Below are 24,664 nucleotides of genomic sequence, written 5' to 3' on the forward strand. Positions count from 1 at the left end.
GGGGCAGTAGTGCCGATGTGTGCAGTGATGATGGGGGCAGTAGTGCCGATGTGTGCAGTGATGATGGGGGCAGTAGTGCCGATGTGTGCAGTGATGATGGGGGCAGTAGTGCCGATGTGTGCAGTGATGATGGGGGCAGTAGTGCCGATGTGTGCAGTGATGATGGGGGCAGTAGTGCCGATGTGTGCAGTGATGATGGGGGCAGTAGTGCCGATGTGTGCAGTGATCATGGGGGCAGTAGTGCCGATGTGTGCAGTGATCATGGGGGCAGTAGTGCCGATGTGTGCAGTGATGATGGGATCTCTCTCTCTCCCTTTGACATGAAAAAGAAAAGAAAAAAAAAAACGGATCCGTCGCATTAGTTTTTACACAATCTGTGACGGATTTGTTGCATCAGGCACAAACCGGATTGTGCCTGATGGCAAAAAACGGATGTGTGAAAGCAGCCTAAATTACACCATTCACCTTACATTGTAATGGGGAAAACGGAAAAATAATTCCAAGTGCAGTGAAATTTTGTAAAAAAAAAAAAAAAAAAAAAAAATATATAAAATGCAATGTTTCTTTAGTTTTGCTTTGCAGTAAAAGTAACCTGGCAAAATGCTTATCCAGGGTGGTATGCTTGAAATGATACCAAGAGTATTGTTTGGGGTTTTTTTTTTTGTTTTTCAGTAAATTACATAAAAAATTTGTAAAAAAATTTGAAAAGTTTGCTTTTGATGCCTTTTTCCAAGACCCGCAGCATTTCAATTTCTCTGTTGATGGAGGTATGCAATAGCTTTTTGGGGTTTTTTTTGTGTAGTGGGTTGATGATTTAATTGATAAATGTAAAAAATAAAATAAAAGATCACATCACCCCCTTTTCCGCAAGAAATTACGGTAAAATCTTAAAAAAAAAAATAAAATAAAATAAAATGCAGTGATGCGTGTGTAATGGTGAGATCAAACTATCAGAATCTCGAGTAATAAATTAAAAAAAAAAAAAAAAAGGGTCTCATAAATTGCATAGCCAACAAAGTGTACAAAAAGAATAAATGTAATAAAATTTTGATCGGAAAATAAGTAAAAAAAAGTTATAGCACTAGAAAGCGGAAGGAAAAATTGGAAACGTATTGGGGCTCATTAGAAACCGGTCACGCAAAGGCTCTTACAGATCAATATGCGACACTGGTGGAGGTCTTTTGTTTCTACAGATTTTTGGGAAGAGACAATTATCAAAATGGTGTAAAAAAGTGGAGCAGTTGCCCCCGGCAACCAATCTAACTTAGCCTCGTTTTGCAGGAGACCTTTAGGAAATGAACGTGGGAGTCTGACTGGTTGCTAGGGGCAACTGCACAACTTTTCTATTGCATTTAGGATATGGCTCCACTAAAGTGCAAAAAAATGGTGCTATTTCATCAGGAATTTGCAAATATGGACTAGAGTCCATTTAGTACCTACATAGTGTGATTTTATTTATATATATACACATACACGCACACGCGCACGCACGCACGCGCACACACACACACGAGGGGGTGAAGGGCACTCATATTACACTTCTTGGGCCATTTTTAGAAAAATTGGTAATAACCACCTGTCAATACTATTTTGCTTGCACTGTTAATCCCTACATGTAATAAAAACTTCCATGTTTTGATACCTCAGACCCATCACAATGCACTGTGGTGAATATCTGAGGGTATTGTTACTGAGCACAAAAAAAAAACACGACAGAAGTCAACAAGAAGCTGAAAATACCTCAGAAATACTATAAAACACGGAACATACGACATTATGGACGTTCTGACAAAAGAAGCACGAACTTTATGCTCTGACAGAAATCCTACCTCATTTTCCCGCCTCAGAACCTCCAGGGTGAGGAGAAAGCGCGCCCTAACTGCTGATTGGCCTCTATAACTCACGTGGTACACGGACGTCTGGGAACTGTAGTCCTGAAGTGGCTTCTAACCCGAACGTTCTGGCGTTTGGAACTACACAGCCCAGAATGCAACGCGGAGGTCAGCGTTTTTGATCACGTAATGGCGTCTTCTCCACAGTTTATAACTTCACCTAAAATGGCGGCTGACAGGTATTTGTGTGTTGTTTTAGTCCCACAGACTGGGAATACCGAATAAATTCTGTGCTTTATTACTATCTTCATTTTTTACCCACTTTACTTTGCTCAGTTCTGTTTGGCTATATTTTGTACCTCATCAGTTTCCTTCATACTGTTTATCTGTGGTAATCTGGGTTTCCATGGCTGTAGGGAGTCCCTCATAGCAGATATGGATATATTAGTTCATGAGGTGATTTTTTTTTCTTTCATTTTTAATATTTTTTGCTAAGAAAAAAAAAGTTCTACCAAGTTATGTGATTTTATGTTTTCTGAGGCAACGTGACTCCCTTAGTTTAGCGCAGCGCCATATACAACCGCCACATAGACGCTGGCGCCTGAGGCCGGGTTATAACGATAGATAACTACATCACTAGGCAATATTCACGCGGTACGGACATATCACGATGTATTGCGGATTGTAGTAAAGCTGCGGTAGAAAAACCCATGAAAACGCTGTGGAAAATACTCATTTTTGGAGGAAAACCGCAAGAAGAACATGAAAAAAATCAACTTTCTGTTTTTTGTTAAATATTTCTACAGTGAAAAAAAACCTGCAGTGTGTGAATGAGACTTTAACTCGTGTTCATTTTGCTGATGCTGTAAAAAAAAAAATGCTGTGTCTTGTTCGGCATGGAAAAAATCAGATTAAAACAAAATAAAACTCCTGAAAGGTATGTGCGCACGTTGTAGTTTTGTTTCTCCACCGAAAAATGCATCTTCTGGCAAAAAAACACCTTGTGCCAGAAAATGCATCAGAAAAGCGCATTTTTTTTGCACATTTTTGTCCCATGCGTTTTTGTTTTAGTAAATAGTGATGGCGGGTCTAAACAGGTTTAAAAAAAATAAAACCTGTTCTGGCCCGGAATTGATCCCAGTTATCTGGCGGAATTCCAGTCCCCATATGAGTCTATGGGGACCAGAATCCGGCTCTCAAAAATGGTGGTAGAAGGGATAGGCGCAAGTGTGTTATAGTTACCGAGTATGCGGTGCAGCTGTAACTGCTTATTTTATTTCCAGTGCCACTCATTAGCCTCATACATATTCACTGCTGTCCCCGCCCACCAGCGTCTGTGATTCATTGCAGTTAGACAGCACGCCCACCACTATGTGCGTCTATATCGTACTGTAAAGGCCGCTTTACACGCTACGATTTGTCGTGCGATCGCACCCAATTTGTTGCCCGTGTCACACGTACTTACCTCCCGAACGACCTCGCTGTGGGCGGCGAACATCCACTTCCTGAACGGGGAGGGACATTTGGCGTCACCGCGACGTCACACAGCGGCCGGCCAATCGAAGCGGAGGGGCGGAGATGAGTGGGACGTAACATCCCGCCCACCTCCTTCCTTCCGCATTGCCGGCGGGACGCAGGTAAGCTGTGTTCGCCGTTCCCGGGGTGTCACACGGAGCGATGTGTGCTGCCTCGGGAACGACGAACAACCTGCATCCTGGCACTTGATCGATTTTTTTGAAAATGAATGACGTGTCATCGAGCAACGATAAGGTGAGTATTTTTGCTCGATCACAGTCGCTCGTAGCTGTCACACGCTACGATATGTCAAACGATGCTGGATGTGCGTCACTAATGACGTTACCCCGACGATATATCGTTAGATATATATTGTAACGGGCCCTTTATGCTATGTGCGCACGCTGCATTTTTTGTGTGCTTTTTCGGTGTTGTTTTGGTCTCAAAAATGCATTAATTTCCTTCCCCAGCAAAGTCTATGAGATTTCATTTTTGCTGTCTGCACATTGCAGTTTTTCTTGGCTGCATCTTTGTGGTGACCAGAATGATGCAACATGTGAATTCTTTTGGTGTTTTTCACAGTGTTTTTCACCCATTGAATTCAATGAGGTGTGGAAAACTGCAATGAAAAACGCAAGTTATTTTCCGTGCGTTTTGGTGCGTTTTTCTGACTAGTCTCCGGGTCGGCGGGGATTGATCGCTGATATTTGGCCAGATACTTTATACCATATAAAGTCTATGTGGACCAGAATCAGGCGCAAAGGGGTAGGAGCAAGCGCTTCATACTCGCTGTCACATTGCTGCCGCGGCAGCTCTTTCATCTTCCAGAGCCGGACGCTCATTAGGATCAGAACATATTCACTCCTTCCATGCTCACTGGTGGCTGTAATTGGTTGCAGGCAAACCTGCCCCAACGCTGAGTGACAGCTGTCTGACTACAGCCAATCACAGACACCTGTGGACGGGTCTGTATCATACAGTAAATTAAATAATTTAAGAAAACGACGTGCGGTCCCCTCCAATTTTGGTAACCAGCCAAGATAAAGTCTCACAGCTGGAGGCTGGTATTCTCAGGCTGAGGAGACCCACGTTATTGGGAGCCTCCCCCAGCCTAGAAATATCAGCCAGCAGCCGCCCAGAATTGCCGCATCCATTAGATGTGACAGTCCCGGGACTTTTCCCGACTCATCCCGATTGCCCTGATGCGGAGGCAATCGGGGTAATAAGGAGATAATGGCAGCAGCCCATAGTGGCCACTAAGTCCTAGCTTAGTGATGGCAGGCGTCTATGAGACACCCCCACATCACTAAGCTGTAAGTGAAAATAAATAAACACAATCACCCAAAAAAATCCTTTATTTGAAATAAAACACAAAAATAATCTTCTTACACCACTCTATTAACTCCAATAACCACCCCTCCAGGTCCGACATAATCCACATGAGGTCCCACGACGCATCCGGTCTGCTCCATAGATGACAATCAAAGCGAGCGGCCATAGAACATGACTGCTCGCTGTGAGGGTCAGGCCGCAAGTGAAGTGAGCTGCGCGGGATCAGCGGTGACTTCAGCTGTCACCGCACATCACCTGACTGAAGTCACCGCTGATCTCGCACTCACTTCAGTTGCGCCCGGAGACATCAGAGCCAACAATGCAGACGAGCGGAAGGCGGCTATCAAAGCTACCTGGGCTTCCGTAACACCTCAGTAGTGCCACAGGCTGATCGCCTCCATACCACATTGATGCAGTAATTCATGCAAAAGGAGCCGCAACCAAGTATTGAGGCATTTACTGTACAGACATTTCAGCAGGTGCCAACATTTCTGAGTGTAACATCATTTTTTCAATTGGTCTTCTATAATATTCTAATTTTGGGACTTTTGGGTTTTCATTGGCTGTAAGCCATAATCATCAACGTTAACAGAAATAAACAAGTGAAATAGATCCCTCTGTGTGTAATGTCTCCATATAATATATAGCAATTGATCGAAGTGGTGTCTAGGTATTTTAAAGTAGCCATGCGCTATGCAATGAAATCACCTTTAGCGCCACCTGGTGGAAAACAACGGAGTTAGCATTTTTATCTCGAAAACGGAACGAGGTAGAGAAAAAAAGTGAATTAAAAAATTGTAGGGCATCATCAATTCAATAGGAATCGACACCTTGCATACAGAAATGCTATGATAAGAACGTATAAAACTCACAAAGCTGCGGACGTGAAGTGATACCTCATGGAGACCTTCCTACAAGTCATTGGGTATGGTGGCTGTGAGGAGTGGCCTCCACACTCACCTGACCTGACCCCATTGGACTTCTTTCTGTGAGGTCACATCAAACAGCAGGTGTATGCGACCCCTCCACCAACATTGCAGGACCTACGACCACGTATCACGGATGCTTGTGCAAACGTGTCCGCTACCATATTGCACAGCGTGCAGCAAGACACAGTATGCTGTCCAGAGTCCAGATGTGCATTGCAACTGACGGGGGACACTGAGCATCAAAGTTAAATGAGCACCATATGCGTGACCAGCATTCAATGTATTGGGGGGGTCATGGGTTTCATATCATAGCATTTCTGTATGCAAGGTGTCGATTCGTATTGAATTGATGATGCCCTACAATTTTTTAATTCACTTTTTTTCTCTATCTCGTTCCATTTTCGAGATAAAAAAGGCTAAGGCCCTGTGCGCACACTGCGTTTTTACTCGCGGTTTTACCCGCGGTTTGCTGCAGAAATTTCTTGAGAAATGTTTGTAATCTTTTTGCAGACATTTCCCAGCAAAACCTATGGGGAAAAAAATAGCTGTGCGCACGCTGCGTTTTTTTCTCAAGAAAATTCTTTCTGCAGAATTTCTTGAGAAAATATCTTGAGAAAATGTGCATGTCACTTCTTTTCCGCAGGTACCTGCGGTATTTCACTCCATTCACTGTAATGTAATCGCAAAATACCGGGGGTATACCGCAAGTAGCAAATGATGTGCGGTATAGCCGCGGTTTACCTACGGTAACGTTCATCACTACCCTGCGTTTTGCACGGGAGTGATGTCATTATGACAGGAAGAGGAAGCGGAGCAGAGTAAACACACACCACACTCCCTGGACGCCGCACAGAAGCACTTCCGTGTGACCTCCGTCGGGTGCCCGTGCAGTCTGTGTCCCGCTCCCTGCCAGCCCAGGGACTGCCCGCACTGCAGTGTCAGTGTCTGCCCGCAGTATCAGCAGCTTCTCACGCTGCAGTGCTGGCAGCCGCGGCGATGACTAGCACTGCCATCAGGAGGTTAGATGAGATCATTACCTGCTGTGATGATCTCCTGCACTGCTGACGTCAGCGCTGTCACTGCCGTCTATGCCTGTCTCGCGGGCGGCCTGTCTAGCGGTGATGTCACGGGCTCTTGCGATATTGCTGAGAACGCGGCGGGCACAGAAGTCAGTGACAGCGCTGACGTCAGCAGTGCAGGAGATCACAGCAGGCAATGATCTCATCTAACCTCCTGATATCAGTGCTCGTCATCCCCTGCAGTGACCTGGGCTGACCTATTGATGTTAGCTCAAGTCACTGCATTGCTCTCCCAGCCAATGGGGAACATTTTGTTCTTCATTGACTGGGACAGTGACTATGGTATGGATCGTTGTGGGACCCCCTTATTGGATTACGCCGGACCTGGAATTGATTGTTCTTTTCAATAAATTAGTGAAAGAGGGAATGTTTTGGGGAGTGTTTATTCAAATAAAACTTTTTTTGTTGTCTATTTTTTATTTCTTACTGGCTGGGTTGGTGATGTCAGGTATCTGATAGACGTGTGACATCACTAACCCCAGGGCCTGATGCCAGGTGACATTACACATCTGGCATCAACCCCATATATTAACCCGTTTGCCACCGCACCAGGGCAACGGGGTGAGTAGATGCGCCAGGATTGGCACGTCTAATTGATGCGCCACTTCTGGGGCGGCTGTGGCCTGCTATTTTTAGGCTTGGGAGTGTCCAATAACAGTGGACCTCCCTAGTCTGAGAATATCAGACCACAGCTGTCCGCTTTACCTTGGCTGGTGATCCAATTTGGGGGGGACCCCACGTTTTTTGTTTTAAATTATTTAATGTAAAATAACAGCGTGAGGTGCCCTCTGTTTTGGATTACCAGCCAAGGTAAAGCTGCCAGCTGTGGTCTGCAGGCTGCAGCCGTCTGCTTTACCCTAGCTGGCTACAAAAGATAGGGGGACCCCACGTCGTTTTTTTTAATTATTTATTTATTTTTTGGCTAAATACAAGGCTAAGCACCCTTTAGTGCCACATGAAAGTCACTAAAGGGTGCCAGCTTAGAATATGCAGGGAGGTGGGACATTATATAGGTCTTTCTCATCTATTATCTATCTATCTATCTATGTATCCATTTATTTACCCATCCACCCAGTCTATTCATATATCCATCTATTTAGCCTATCTATCTATATTTATCTATATCTATCTATCTCTATATCTATTCATCTATCCATCTTTCCCTCTATCCATTATCTGTCTGTCTATCTATCGATTATCTATCTATTATCTATATTATTTATTGCAGTTACAGCATAAAAAACCGCAGGGACCAACCTGCGGAAAAAACACGGTTTTGGTGTGTTTTTTTTACCGCAGGTGCGGTAATCTTCAACTCACAGAAGTTTCTCAAGAAATTTTCTTGAGAAAAATCACTTTTCTAGTGCGCACATAGCCTAACTCCGTTGTTTTCCACCAGGTGGCATTATAGGTGGTTTCATTGCATAGCGCATGGATACTTTACTATACCTAGACACCACTTCTATGCCTATAGGTGCCGCCGTTCTCAAGTTAATGGCGGTGGACACGTGAAATAGATCCCTCTGTGTGTAATGACTCTATATACTATATAATAAGACATGAAATAGATCACTCTGTGTAATGACTCTATATAATATATAGGAATAGATCCCTCTGGGTGTAATGACTCTATATAACATATAATAAACACATGAAATAGATCCCTCTGTGTGTAATGACTCTATAATATACATAATAAACGTGATATAGATCCCTCTGCGTGTAATGACTCTATAATATACATAATAAACACGTGATATAGATCCCTCTGTGTGTAATGACTCTATATAATATATAATACGTGAAATAGATAACTGTGTAATGACTCTATATGATATATGCGTTTCCTTTTCATATTGGCTTACTGAAATAAATTAACTTTTTGATGATATTCTAATTTATTGAGATGCACTTGTATTTGTAATGTCTGGTTTTGGAGGTGATTTTCAGGACCCTGCAGCAGTCAGGTCGGTACTCCGTGACCACCGGACCAGAGCCTTACGAATTTTCTTTTACCTGCGTCATCCCTGATTTCTCATCTTATTAGTAGGCCCGGAGAGACACGTGTGTCACGACTCAACAGTGATGTAACGCCAGGCTTACTAATCAGACGTGCTAGGGAGGATTTCCAATGTTTCCTATGAATCTTCTTTGCTCGTCTCCATTAGATATTTTTTTGAATGTGCGTTGTGGTGTCTCGTGTATTATTTTCCTATATGAACATTACGATTAGAGTCCATCAGCATACTTTCAGTCTTTATCTCTTAATATGTGTGCCCTTTTGCACTTTTTGGCTCAATCACCAGACACTGTCAAACTCGGCAGAGCAACATCTCCTGGAAAAGCGGGTTTGGAGGGAAGGTGGGGGGAGCTGGGGATTGAAAGCTAGTCCGGAACCTGTCCCCAGAGATGCTCCCTCAATCGTAATCCTCACAAGCCACATCCATATCTATCAGGAGCTGCCTAATTATAGAGCTCTGAGATTTTAATGGCTCACTGAAATTTACATGCAGTTGGAAGTATGAATATTCCTAAGCTTGCAGTCAAAATATCAAATGATTGGCTTTAGAATCGATGAATTATAATGTAGCATTTCATTTGCAGAGGTTGGCGCCCCAGAATGCTCAGCGTGCATCATTACTTATGGAACGAACGCCGCTTGTGATTAAGCATTTTGCATTTTACGATTCGTTATCACTTAGACGTCGCTCAACCTTTACACGTACCTATATGGAATTGCAGAAAAACACACCCAAGAAAATAGAAAAACGTATACTGGTTACATTGTGACCACCTCTTTTATGTTGTGTTCATGCTCTTCACATTTCATTTTTTTCTACTTTGTACATCCTATTGATATTTTTCACTGAGAACTTTACGCAGTGTTTCTTTTTGCCTCTGTCTTTTTCTTCTTGTTTTAATATATATGTTTCTCCAGCCTCTTGGAAAGATCCTTATATCTAGGTGCTGAAGATAAGGAGCTGTTGGAACTGCGAAGCAAGCAGCCCTCAAAAACAGAGAGGCCCGTTATAAATCCCGCTTTATTTTATGAACAAATAAATGCTCAGATAAAATATTCGAGGATCGTTGCTTGAATACTTGCCATAGGAGCGCTACTGTTATAGCCACGGTGACATTAATTTACTGCAATGTGCCGTAGGAAGAAGAAGGAAGGAGGGAGAAAGACATTAAAAGAGAAAAATTACTATCCCTCGGATTTATTGGGATTGGCCTTCCTCATTTTCAGCCATCATTAGTTGATTAGGTGCTGATGACAGTATGGACGAACGCGCTAGGATAGTTGGCTACAGAGGGCCCTGAAGGTACTCCGTTAATTGAGACGATGTTCATATTCCTGGTTACTGAACATAAACCGCAGTGATATGAGTAAAACAAAAAGAAAAGAAAATACTCCTGTGTAACCGACCACCTGAACTTTTGTCTGTTGTCTCTGATCAGAACAAGAAAATCTGAATACCTAAGGACAAGGGCCATAAAAACAGCTCTTCAGCTTCTTTTTTTATCATTTTAATTAGGCTAAGTTAATAATATGGCTAAGAATATCAGACATTTTTACTTTACATGAAATTTATCTCTAAAGATTATTCCGCTTAAAATACTTCTCACGGCGTTCTTAAAGAAGCTCTTGCAGCAAAATTTTATCCCCTAATCCCTTTTATACACACGTGGTCAAAATTGTTGGCACCCCTCACCCTTCGTTTAATGAAAGAAAAGCCACAACGGTCACAGAAATAGTTGGAATCTGACAAAAGTAATAATGAATAAAAAAAATCTATGAAAATGAAAGTCAGACATTGCTTTTCAACCATGCTTCCACAGAATTTTTTTTCAAAAATGAAACTCATGAAATAGGCCTGAACAGAAATGATGGTCCCTTAACTTAATATTTTGTTGCACAACCTTTTGGGGCAATCAAGCGAGTCCTGTAACTGTCAATGAGACTTCTGCACCTCTCGACAGGTATTTTGATCCACTCCTCAAGAGCAAACTTCTCCAGTTGTCTCGTGTTTGAACGTTGCCTTTTCCAGACGGCATGTTTCAGCTCTTTCCAAAGATGCTCAATAGGATTTAGGTCAGGGCTCATGGAATGCCACTTCAGAATAGTCCAATGTTTTCCTCTTACCCATTCTTGGGTGTTTTTAGCTGTGTGGTTTTGGTCATTATCCTGTTGCAAGACCCATGCCCTGCGACTGAGACCAAGCTTTCTGACATGAGCAGCACATTTCTCTCTAGAATCCCTTGATAGTCTTGAAATTTCCTTGTAACGTGCACAGATTCAAGACACCCTGTGAAAGATGCAGCAAAGCAGCCAAAGAACGTAACAGAGCCTCCTCCATGTTTCACAGTAGGGACAGTGTTGTTTTCTTGATATGCTTCAATTTTCCGTTTGTGAACATAGATCTGATGTGCCATGCCAGAAAGTTCCATTTTTGTCTCATCTGTCCATAGGACATTCTCCCAGAAGCTTTGTGGCTTATCAACATGTAGTTTGGCAAATTCCAGTCTGGCTTTTTTATGATTTTTTTTTCAACAATGGTGTCCTCCTTGGTTCGTCTCCAATGGAATCCACTTTGGCTCAAACAACGACGGATAGTGCGATCTGACACTGATGTTCCTTGAGCTTGGAGTTCACCTTTAATCTCTCTATAAGTTTTTCTGGGCTCTTTTGTTACCATTCGTATTATATGTTCCTTTGATTTGTCATCAGTTTTCCTGCTGTGGCCATGTCCAGGGAGGTTGGCTACAGTCCCATAGATCTTACATTTCTGAACAATATGTGCAACACAGGAATATCAAGCTGCTTGGAGATGGTCTTATAACCTTTACCTTTAACATGCTTGTCTATAATTTTCTTTCTAATATCCTGAGACAACTCTTTCCTTCGCTTCCTATGGTTCATGTTGAGTGTGGTACACACCATGTCACCAAACAGCACAGCGAATATCTGTAGCCCTATATACAAATCCACTGACTGATTACAAGATTGTAGACACCTGTGATGCTAATTAGTGGACACACCTTAACTTAACATGTCCCTTTTGTCACGTTATTTCCAGGGGTACCAAAATTTCTGTCCAGGCCTATTTCATGAGTTTTATTTTATTTTTTTTTAATTCTGTGGAAGCAGAAAAGCAGCAATGTCTGACTTTCATTGTTCATTTTCAGATTTTATTTTCATTTATTATTTTTTTCTGATTCAAGTTATTTCTGTGGCCATTGTGGGTTTTTCTTTCATTAATTGAAGAGTACCAACAATTTTGACTACGTGTGTATGTGTCTATAATGCAGTGTAGGTGCATTGAAAAAAAACCGATCGCCATCTCCCCTGGTTTTTAGTCATTTTCGGGATCACGGTGGTTGCTCCTCATTGTTGCTAGCTCACATATTGCCTGCTGTATGGGTCCCTGCTATTGAAGTAGGCTCCATAGGCTTACATTGTAAAAGCAACTTCTGGTCCATGCATAGGTAAATCCCTGTGAGATCATGTGATTCAGAAGAGGATAATCACAACATCAAAAACCGGGGAAGACGGTGGTTGGTAAGTATTATAATGCACCTACTCTATATTACAGGCACTTTTAGATGGGATTAGGGGCTAAAATTGTCAGTGGGGCTGCTTCTTAGGAAAATCCCTATCAAAGAAAGCAGAGACCTTGTAGAATAAAGGCTTTTATTTTTAAAAGCCACTGAATAGTTTTTGAGAGGTTTTTTTTTCCTTCTTTCATTTATGCGCTAAGTTGGTGCTTAGGGCACTATGCGATCTGCGGCACCCCACTTTAAGATGGATATGTCAACTATATCCTCTCCCTTGATTGACAGGGTTGTCTCCTCTAAAATCCCATGCATCTCTAGAATAGGGAGCCAGCAAATTCCAATAGAAAGACTCTTCTGCACTTGCCCCATTTTATTGAAAAAAAAAAAACATGATTTCTGTTTATTTGAGTGTTCACTATGGTTTTCTCAGCAGGGTACTTCTGTTAGTCTGGGAAATTTGTGATATTTATGTATTGTGGTGAAATGTAACATTCTGATGGTGAGATTTTGGACTTTATATAGAGCAAAAATTGTTTTTGTTTTTTTTTTTAGATCCTCAGAGAATTCTTTGCCATGAGGAGCCATGTTGAACCTCCAGTGACCAGTATGAGAGAGTGTGCGAGCGATAATACCAAATGTAACACTCCTGCTCTACAGTCACACCTGACACCTTGTAACACTAATGTGTCACATGATAACGGTGAGGGAAAACGACTAATTAGGCACAATTTGGCCATTTACGCTTATGGGTGTACTCTATTTTGTTAACAGCAGTTTTTTTATGATTAGCTGTGTGATGAGTTACTTTAAGCACACCAAATTTGCACTGTTATACAAGCCGCACACTCACTACTGTACATTGTATCAAAGTGTCAGATCTTCAGTGTTGTCCTATGAAAAGATGTAGTCAAATATTAACAAAAATGTGAGGGGTGTATTCACTTTTTGTGATATACTGTAGCTTTACAGCATGTTCATTAAAGAGGTTGCCCCCTACTTTTATATTGATGGTCTATCCTTAGGATAGGTCATCAATGCCTGATCAGCCAGGGTCCGACACGACGCACCCTTACCAATCAGCTGTTCTCGGTTCCGGCGGCGGTAGCAGGCAGCCGGAAATACTCACATGGCACCCCCGTCGATCAGCTGTTGCCCATCCCGGCAGTCGGAAATACTCAGTTGCGGAGCTGCTCCGTCTTCTGATAGTGGCTGCGGCCGGGTACGGCACATCCACCTCCTATTCAGATCAATAGTCGGCGGATGTGCAGTACCCGGCCGCTGCCACTATCAGAAGACGGAGCAGCTCCGCAACTGAACATTTCTGACTGCCGCCGCCAGGACGGGCAACAGCTGATCGGTGGGGGTGCCGGTGTCGGACTCCGGCCGATCAGAAATTGATGACCTATCCTAAGGATAGAAAAAAAAATCAAAAAACAACTCAGAAAATTCCGTTATATTAATATATCAATTAAAATGAGGACATCTCCCAATGAACACCAATAATTACAAAAATGCAACAATTGACAGACAAAATTTCCAAAAACCTATAATCTATAAGCAAGTGGAAGTTATCCCTGGTACACCCTATTCTCGCCCCTACCTTGCCGCGGAGGTTGGCACCCTAATCCTGCGCTGATCAGAGGAAGCTGCCTCATGATCACATAACCTGAAAGGTCCTGGAGCTGGTAGGGTGACAGGTTCTTCAGCTGTGGAGGGCATGCAGTCTTAATGTAGATCCTAGAAGCTTCCTCTTCTGCATGACACTGATCACATAGGTCAATGTGTCGCAGGAGGAGAGAGAGTGGTTGTCTCAGTGATCGGGAAGGATGCGGTCATTGGCTTCCGCAATCAGAGGATGCTGCCTCTGGATCATAAGATTCAGTCACTTTTTAGCAAGATTTTTTCCTGCATCTAAGGCTATGTGCCCACGGGGGAAAGTGTCCTGTGGTTATATCCGCAGGACATTCCACAGGAGCTCCCAGAAAACCGCAGCACAACTTTGTCTGTTTCAATGCTGCGGTTTATTTGCGGAATGTCCTGCGGGCATTCTGCATTGAGGATACAGTACCATGACTTCAGCACTGCATCCTCAATGCAGAACAAGTGCTGAGTGATGGGGGCGTTCATACCTCCATCATGCAGCACTTCTCTCCGGCGTCTGTCAGCGTCTCTACACTGTGCAGGAGAAGGTGAGCGGGCCTGAACTAGCTCTGGCTGTCACATGACCGGAGCTCGTGCAAGCCCCGCCCACCTCCTCCTTCCTGCTCATGGATCCACCGCGCTCCAGCCTCCTGTGCACCGAGGGAAAGTGACCGGGTGTCTGCTATCAAGGCAGGTAAGTATGGGACCATCCGCAGGTAAATCCGCAGGAATAATTGACATGCAGTTATGTGCGGCTGCGGGATATCCGCAACATATTCCGCAGTCGCACATTCCGCAACGTGGACACAGACACTCCCTATGTCCCATAGGATAACATGGGGAGTGACTGTACATGCTAAAACCTGCGGATTTATCTAGAAAATCCAGATAAAGCCGCAGATTTTCCGCAGCAAAATCCGCAGAAGCAAGCTCTTGTGGGCACATGGCCTTATAGTCCTAAAAATATGGTAGTTATATCCGATAAAACGTGCCTCTTCTGGTTATCAATACTTTTTATTTTTGTTTAATTCACAGATTATTTGCCTACACTGGTTACAGAATCATGAATTGTAGGTACATTACAATGAAGCTTTTCTATCTGAAAATGGATCTCTGGTGAGTACTCTCAATTAATTGTACTTTTGTATTTTGAAGCATGCTGCATTAAAGACTTATGATATTAATGATCTATCATCAGGGTAAGTCATCAATATCAGATCAGTGGGGGTTAAACACCTGACACCCCTTCCAAGCAGCTGTAATCGGCTCTGGCAGTAGCTGACTGTAAACAGTGAACATAGCTGAATAACACAGAGCGACCATTGCTGAGGACTGCAGATCAGGGCCTGTGCACGCGCCCTAAGGACACTCCCGGGAGGCCTGGGTGGTGTGCACAGGCCCCGGGGAACAGTAACACGGGATGGAGCAGTGGCCGCTGGGCGACTGGGAAGGTGAGAGTGTCGGCGTCTCTGCCGGAGGATGGAAGCAATATAGTGCGGGATGCCGGTTAAGGTGTTACAACGATGTACCGGACCATAAGACTCACATAGGTTTTGGAGGCGGAAAATAGGAAAAAAAATGAAGCAAAAAATTAGGTCATGATGCACTGTTATAGGAGGGATCTGCTGTTGTTATGGGGGTAATTTCTTCTAATTCTGTACTAATTTCCCCCATCATGTGCCCATCCTCGTATACATGTCCGCAATCCTGGTATATACAGTCATGGCCACAAGTGTTGGCACCTTTGAAATTGTTCCAGAAAATTAAGTATTTCTCCCAGAAAAATTATTGAAATTACATGTTTTGTTATACACGTTTATTTTTCTTGTATGTATTGGAAAAACATAGAAACACAGAGAAAAAATGGTAAAATGGGCATAATTTCACATAAAACTCCAAAAATTGGCAGGACAAAATTGTTGGCACTCTCAACTTAATTTTTGGTTGCACTCCCTTTGGAATAAATAACAAATCCATTGCTTCCTATAACCATCCACAAGCTTTTTACACCTGGAATTTTGGAGTCTTATTTATAAGCAGTTCCAGGTCTCTCATATTTGAAGGCGTCTTCTCTTCTCCCAAAAGCAATTTTAAAATCTCTCCACAGATGTCGATGGGATTTAGATCTGGACTCATTGCTGCCATTTCCGACGTCTCCAGTGCTTTGTTGCCATCCATTTCTAGGGTCTTGTTGAAGTATGTTGGAATAATTGACCTGCTGGAAGACCCAAGACCTAGAACGCAAATCCAGCTTTCTTACACCGTAAACCACATTTGCAATCGAAAATTCTTTGGTAATCTTCAAATTTCATGATGCCTTGCACACAAGACAACTTTGTTCTTTTCTTTATAGGCCTCATTCCTTTATCGGTAAACAGTAAAATGATGTGCTCTACCAAAAAGTTCTATTTTTGTCTTGTCTGTCCACAAGACGCTTTCCCAGAAGGATTTTCGTTACTCACGTACATTTTTGGCAAACTGCAGTCAAGCTTTTTGATGTCTCTGTCAACACTGGGGTTCTCCTAAATTTGTTTAGTGTTTCATTTCATGGACATGTCAATGAATAATTCGCACTGACACTGGTGCACCCTGTGCCTGTAGGACTGCTTGACTTTATTTGGAACTTAATTGGGGTAGCTTATTTACCATTCAGACTATCCTGCTTTGCAACTGTTCATAAATTGTCTCTGCCGTCCACATCCAGGGAGATTAGCTACAGAGCCGTGGGTTGATAACTTCTTGATTATTTTGCATGCTGTGGACAAAGGAACATCCAGATATCTGGAGATGAACTTGTATCCTTAAGATTGTTGATATTGTTCTACAATCTTGGTTCTTAAATTCTCAGATAGTTCTCTTGTCCTCTTTCTTTTCTTGATGCTTAAGGTGGTGTCACACACAGCGACGACGACAACGACGTCGCTGCTACGTCACCATTTTCTGTGACATAGCAGCGACGTCCCGTCGCTGTCGCTGTGTGTGACATCCAGCAACGAGCTGGCCCCTGCTGTGAGGTCGCCGCTCGTTGCTGAATGTCCAGCTTCATTTTTTGGTCGTTGCTCTCCCGCTGTGACGCACACATCGCTGTGTGTGACAGCGAGAGAGCGACAAAATGAAGTGACCAGGGAGCAGGAGCCGGCATCTGGCAGCTGCGGTAAGCTGTAACCAGGGTAAACATCAGATAACCAAGGGAAGACCTTTCCCTGGTTACCCGATATTTACCTTCGTTACCAGCGTCCGCCGCTCTCGCTGCCAGTGCCGGCTCCCTGCTCTCTGCACATGTAGCTGCAGTACACATCGGGTAATTAACCCGATGTGAACTGTAGCTAGGAGTGCAGGGAGCCAGCGCTAAGCAGTGTGCGCGGCTCCCTGCTCTCTGCACATGTAGCACAGCGACGCGTGTCGTTATGATCGCTGCTGCGTCTGCTATGTTTGACAGCTAAGCAGCGATCATAACAGCGACTTACAAGGTCACTGTTGCGTCACAGAAAATGGTGACGTAACAGCAACGTCGTTGTCGCTGTCGCGATGTGTGAACCCAGCTTTAGTGTGGAACACACCGACACACAATGCAAAGATTGAGTTAACTTCCCCCGTTTTTATCAGGTTTCAGGCATGATTTTCATATTGGCCACATCTGTTACTTGCCATAGGTGAGTTTGAGATGCATCACATGCTTGAAACAAAGCTGTTTACCCACAATTTTGGAAAGGTGCCAACAATTTTGTCCAGCTCATTTTAGCAGTTTTCTTTGAAATTATGTCCAATTTACCTTTTTTTCTCTTTTTATGTGTTGTTTCAATACACACAAAGGAAATAATAAACGTGTGTAACAAAACATGTGTAACCGCAATAATTTTTTGGGAGAAATACCTCATTTTCTGGAACAATTTCAAGGGTGTCAACACTTTCAGCCATGACTGTGTACTGTATTTCCCTCATCCTGGTATATATTTCCCCCATCATGGGCACATCCTGGTATACCTCCTGTTATGATGCACACCTAAAAAAAAGATGAAACCATTTTACTCACTTTGCATCCGCTCCCCCGGTACGCGTCGTCTTCCGATGCCGGCAATTGACCTTGGTGTATAATGGACGGGCAGCGCATGATGTAAATGCCGTGTGCCCCCCGTTATATGCCAACTTCAGCTGTCAGCTAATCAAAAATGAATATTCACTGCTCCCCACACCCGGGATTGTAGGCGTGGGGAGCAGTGAATATTCATTTTCTTTAATAGGCGACACACAGCTTACTGCAGCAACTATGGCGATCAGTCTGTTTGCTATTAAAGAAAGTTTAATTTGCTCTCCACACCCATAATTTCTGCTTCCACATCGAGAGGTGGGCGGGATTATGGGCATGGAAGCAGTGAATATTCATTTTCTTAGATAGTGGGCATACTTTTTCATCCCAGCCGCTGGTTTTCTGCAGAACTGATCCTGTTCCTACATTCTGTGGCCCGTTCCACTGCCCTTCCCCACAGTGAGCCAGGCGAATCTGGACTATAAGACGTAGCCCCACTTTACTCCCATATTTTGGTGGGAAAAGTCCTGATTTTAGTCCAAAACATATGGTACTCATGAAATATAATCCCATCAGCAGGGACAGTCTGGATGGATACAAGGGCATACCAGCCATCGTAGGACCCTATTGCAAATAATGTTTATCACAAGGTTTTATATATATATATATATATATATATATATATATATATATATATATATATATATATATATATATATATATATATATTATATATATATATATAAATACACACAGTACAGACCAAAAGTTGGGATACACCTTCTCATCTCTAGAACAACTGTTAAGAGGAGACTTTGTGCAGCAGGCCTTCATGGTAAAATCGCTGCTAGGAAACCACTGCTAAGGACAGGCAACAAGCAGAAGAGACTTGTTTGGGCTAAAGAACACAAGGAATGGACATTAGACCAGTGGAAATCTGTGCTTTGGTCTGATGAGTCTAAATTTGAGATCTTTGAATCCAACCACGTGTCTTTGTAGAAAAGGTGAACGGATGGACTCTACATGGCTGGTTCCCACCGTGAAGCATGGAGGAGGAGGTGTGATGGTGTGGGGGGGCTTTGCTGGTGACACTGTTAGGGATTTATTCAAAATTGAAGGCATACAGAACCAGCATGCCTACCACAGCATCTTGCAGCAGCATGCTATTCCATCCGGCTTGCGTTTAGTTGGACCATCATTTATTTTTCAACAGGACAATGACCCCAAACACACCTCCAGGCTGTGTAAGGGCTATTTGACTAAGAAGGAGAGTGATGGGGTGCTACGCCAGATGACCTGGCCTCCACAGTCACCAGACCTGAACCCAATCGAGATGGTTTGGGATGAGCTGGACCGCAGAGTGAAGGCAAAAGGGCCAAGAAGTGCTAAGCATCTCTGGGAACTCCTTCAAGACTGTTGGAAAACCATTTCCGGTGACTACCTCTTGAAGCTCATCAAGAGAATGCCAAGTGTGTGCAAAGCAGTAATCAAAGCAAAAGGTGGCTACTCTGAAGAACCTAGAATATAAACCATATTTTCAATTGTTTCACACTTTTTTAGGTATTTCATTCCACATGTTTTAATTCATAGTTTTGATGCCTTCAATGTGAATCTCCAATTTTCAGAGTCCTGAAAATAAAGAAAACTCTTTGAATGAGAAGGTGTGTCCAAACGTTTGGTCTGTACTATATATATATATATTTATTTTTTTTACTTTATATAGGAAAACGCATCACATTACCTTAAAGACATGCACCTGGAGGCATTGTGCACTCATTACTTCAAATTGCAATTTCACTCTTAGTATGTGATGAATTACTAAGTCGTTCAACTTTATATTTGGTGAAAATGTTTATTTTATCGACCCAAAATGTTTACATAGAAGTAACAATCTGCGAGGCATTGATCCGGCTCATTCATTTTCTATTAGGATACACCCAAGTAGGAATTACTGTTCATAAGGAAGACCCTTCACGAGCCTGTGTTAAAGTGCATCCATTATACACCCTGAAAGTCAGCCTATAAAGCCTGAGTTATAGTTTCCGCTAATAAATGAGTAATTACATATGTAAACTTTTTCAAAGTGCTGCGTTGCCGTGTTGTGAAGTCATTGTCTCCAAAATAGCCATGTAATAAATTAACTTGTCAAGAAGATACGACATGTAATAATGGTATTCTGCCTGTCCAATATGCAAATAAACTTCGGATTTACACAACTATTCAATTTTCCCTTTGCTAAAACCTCCAATTAAAACTGACAAAGATTAGCTCTTTAACCCCTTCGTATCTCGAACGCGTATTCTAGCCGTTCGTAGGCCTCTGATCACGGCAAAGATGTAGGTAAGGATCGGGTTAATGCATATTTCATAGCGCAGCACTGTACTTGTTTACATGAACGTAACTCTTAAGTCTATTGGGGGAAATGACCATCTGAAATCATTGGAGCGGTAAAGCTGAGCTGGAATTCATCTCAAAATAAGAAACAAAGGCGTGCATATTTAGAGACGTCTGTATGTTTTGCACATTCACTTTTATATGATTCATATAGTTAGCGCAGCCATTGTGATCATCGATTTATGGCATGTAGCTGCGTCTTTATCTCAGGCATTGCTACAAAATAAAGGTGTTTAATATTGAGTACTGCAGGATTCACTTGGACAGACATCATGGGAGCAGCTCTCTGCCAGATGGTTAGATATACAGCTGTTTTTGGGATAATCCTTGATGCTTATCATCCAACACTTGCTAGCTCACTTTCATTAGTCTAGCAGTTTTGCATCTATGGGCTTGTACCTTTTTGGAGTTGAGCAAAAATATTTGCAGGACCTTCGTTCAGCCGCCATGACATGTCAGTGGTCACCTATCCAGTGCCTCGTGAACCTCTTCCTACCTGCTGGCATCATTACATCTCTTCTGACTAGTAGACCTCTCGCAATGATGACATGCGCACCCAACTGATCGGCGAATGTGAGGATTGATAAGTTTGCAGTCACACAGAATAACAGCAAAATTATGAATTTAGACCTGAAAACCCTATTTAAGATAGAACTAACAGAAGAAAAATGCTGAACAAAGGTCTAAAGGTACCATCACACTAAGCGACGCTCCAGCGATCCCACCAGCAACCTGACCTGGCAGGGATCGCTGGAGCGTCGCTACACGAGTTGCTGGTGAGCTGTCAAACAGGCAGATCTCTCCAGCAACCAGTGACCAGCCCCCAGCCAGCAGTGACGCTTGGAAGCGATGCTGCGCTTGGTAACTAAGGTAAATATCGGGTAACCAACCCGATATTTACCTTGGTCACCAGCGCACACCGCTTAGCGCTGGCTCCCTGCACTCCTAGCCAAAGTACACGTCGGGTTAATTACCCGATGTGTAGTCTGGCTATGTGTGCAGGGAGCCGGCACTGACAGCGTGAAAGCGGTGGACGCTGGTAACGAAGGTAAATATCGGGTAACCAAGGAAAGGGCTTCTTGGTTACCCGATATTTACATTGGTTACCAGCGTCCGCAGAAGCCGGCTCCCTGCTCACTGCACATTCAGTTGTTGCTCTCTCGCTGTCACACACAGCGATCTGTGCTTCACAGCGGGAGAGCGACAACTAAAAAATGGTCCAGGACGTTCAACAACAACCAGCGACCTCACAGCAGGGGCCAGGTTGTTGCTGGATGTCACACACAGCGACATCGCTAGCAACATCGCTGTTGCGTCACAAAAGTCGTGCCTCAGCAGCGATGTTGCTAGCGATGTTGCTTAGTGAGACGTGGCCTTAACAAATGCTTATAAACTTTATTGGATAAGATGACAGTTAGTTGTCTGGAAACAATAGGGCGTCACAAAGATTGTACAAAACCAGGAAAGGACACTGAAAATATACAGTGTGTCCACCCATATGTCCACTGCCATTAATTTGAGAACAGCGGCAGCTATAGGCATAGAAGTGGTGTCTAGGTATAGTAAAGTAGCCATGCGCTACGCAATGAAACCACCTATAGCACCACCTGGTGGAAAACAACGGAGTTAGCATTTTTATCTCGAAAATGGAACGAGATAGAGAAAAAAAGTGAATTACAAAGTTGTAGGGCATCGTCAATTCAATACATCGTCAATTCAATACAAATCAACACCTTGCATACAGAATTGCTATGATATGAAACCCATGACCCCTCCCCCCCAAAACATTGACTGCTGGTCACGCATATGGCGTTCATTTAACTTTGATGCTCAAAGTGGCCACTGTCAGCTGCAATGCACATCTGGACTCTGGACAGCATACTGTATCTTGCTGCACGTTGTGCAATATGGTAGGTGACACGTTTGCACAAGCATCTGTGATACATCGTCGTAGGTCCTGCAATGTTGGTGGAGGGGTCGCATACACCTGTTTGATGTGACCTCACAGAAAGAAGGCCAATGGGGTCAGGTCAGGTGAGCGTGGAGGCCACTCCACACAGCCACCATACCCAATGACTTGTAGGAAGGTCTCCATGAGGTGTCGCTTCACGTCCGCAGCCTTGTGAGGTTTACACATTCTAATCATAGCATTTCTGTGCAAGGTGTGGATTCCTATTGAATTAATGATGTCCTACAACTTTGTAATTCACTTTTTGCTCTCTATCTTGTTCCGTTTTTGAGATAAAATGCTAACTCTGTTGTTTTTCACTAGGTGGCGCTATAGGCACTTTCATTGCGTAGCGTATGGCTATTTTACTATACCCAGACACCACTTCTATGCCTATAGCTGCCGCCGTTCTCAAGTTAATGGCGGTGGACAGGATATGGGTGGACACACTGTATATTTTAAGATTAATCAGGTCCTATGTAGCATATGCATATGTAGCAAGATAAAATGTGTTCTGTCAATATAAGACTATTTGCATAAATCATATGCCACACATAGTAGACCTTAAAAAATAAAAAGTTTAAAAAAAGTTAATTACAGCCATGCAAAATTGCAAATAAATATAAAGTGTCAAGTGCTATGAGATAGTAACTATAAAAGATCTAAAGCTGATGTATACAAACCATATGAAATTCAAGACTTAAAAGGTATAGAGCAGAGCAATATGGGTAGAACATATGGGGGATATTGTCATGTGCCTATACTCAGTATTCTGGGCTAATAACCCAATCTACACGTATGTATTACATACATAATATATAAAAATATGTCAAGACATTTACCTCTATAAACAGCACAAAAGGAATGCGTGTATGGCTAATACTAGGGTTAATTGTCCAAGTGACAATTGTGCAGCAACTATATATACTATAGAAATAGATCATAAGGGTTTACCTCCACGTGCAGCACCACCAGAATTGTACATGTGACACCCACCCCGACGCGCATTTCGGCACCGCCTTCTTCAGGGCTGCTCTTTAGATCAGCTAACCTGTGATCAGTCCACGTATTGCAATCTGTATACAAACCATGCAATTGAACTCGATCTCGAGGGGATTGTCTTATTAAACACCCCTTCCCATAGACCCTATTAGAGAATTTGAACATCTTAGTAGGGTGTCCTTCGTCTGCAGACCCCTACATGTACCAGGTCTGCTGCAAAGCCTCAATGCAACCATGAATTACATGGTCTACTATGTATTAAATTGGGAATTATATAACCCTATATTTTCCCTACAACGGCTGCTGCAGTAGAAAATATGAGATAATAATTGCTGATTTTTCTAAAGCAAGAGTTGTCCAATTGGGAACATATTATGCAAGCTCATTGGAAAGATCTAGTAGTTGTCATTTATGATGTCCATTCAATATATTCACACCAATGGTGGTTTCCTTGTTTAACCCCTTCATGACCATGGACGGATATATCCGTCATGGAGCATGTCCCGTTAAGCCCCGCCCCCTGCCACAGGCAGGCGGCGGCGGTCGGCACACATATCAGCTGTTTTCAACAGCTGACATGTGTGACTTTTTTTTTTTTATTTTACTAGTCCCCCTAGGGGGCTATAGCGATCAGCAATCCGATCGTTATTATCTATCTGCTGATCACAGCTATACAGCTGTAAACAGCAGATACAGTCACTTTCTTTTTCCCTCTGCTCCGTGCCGAGGGAAAATGAAAGTGAAACATCATAGCTGCAGGCGTCATCACATGACCCTGTGCTACGATGGCAACCACCGAAAGTCACGTGATCACGCACGTGACTTCCGGTGGGGGCGGCGGCAAGTAAAAAACATGGCCGCGCGCATTTAGATCTTGCTGCCAGAATTTGGCAGCAAGATTTAAGGAGTTAATGGCCGCGGGTGGAATATTATTATTCTATGGAAAATGGGAGGTAAAAAATGACAAAGGTAGCTGTATGCACCCAAGCCTAGCACTTTGTTTAACAGGTTGCAGTGATGACATCTCGACGGCAACTCGCATGACCACTGCAGAAAATCACTGGGGTCAGCAGTCGTCTTAACATACACTGTGTGCAGAATTATTAGGCAAGTTGTATTTTACAGGATTTTTTTTATTATTATTGATCAACAACTATGTTCTCAATCACCTCAAAAGACTCATAAATATCAAATATAAATATCAAAGTTTAATATTTTGGGCAGTTGGAGTGGGTTGTTTTTTTTAGATTCTGCTATCTTAGGAGGATATGTGTTTGGGCAGGTAACTATTACTGTGCAGATTTATTAGGCAACTTAATAAAAACCAAATATATCCCCATCTCACTTGTTTATTTTCACCAGGTAAACCAATATAACTGCTCAAAAATTAGAAATAAACATTTCAGACA

At 42.9% G+C, this 24,664-nt stretch overlaps 1 long non-coding RNA gene across 1 annotated transcript in view; it reads left to right on the forward strand.

Annotated features, from left to right (window-relative positions):
• The first annotated feature begins 1,995 nt into the window (after nt 1-1,995).
• LOC142254703 (uncharacterized) overlaps nt 1,996-24,664 on the forward strand; it is a 240,035-nt gene continuing 217,366 nt past the window's right edge. The window contains exons 1-3 of the long non-coding RNA XR_012727304.1: nt 1,996-2,071; nt 12,796-12,943; nt 14,920-15,000. This is a non-coding gene — a long non-coding RNA (uncharacterized LOC142254703). The remainder of the gene's footprint in view (nt 2,072-12,795; nt 12,944-14,919; nt 15,001-24,664) is intronic.

Source organism: Anomaloglossus baeobatrachus, chromosome 10 (assembly GCF_048569485.1).
Source record: "Anomaloglossus baeobatrachus isolate aAnoBae1 chromosome 10, aAnoBae1.hap1, whole genome shotgun sequence".
Classification (NCBI taxonomy): Eukaryota; Metazoa; Chordata; class Amphibia; order Anura; family Aromobatidae; genus Anomaloglossus; species Anomaloglossus baeobatrachus.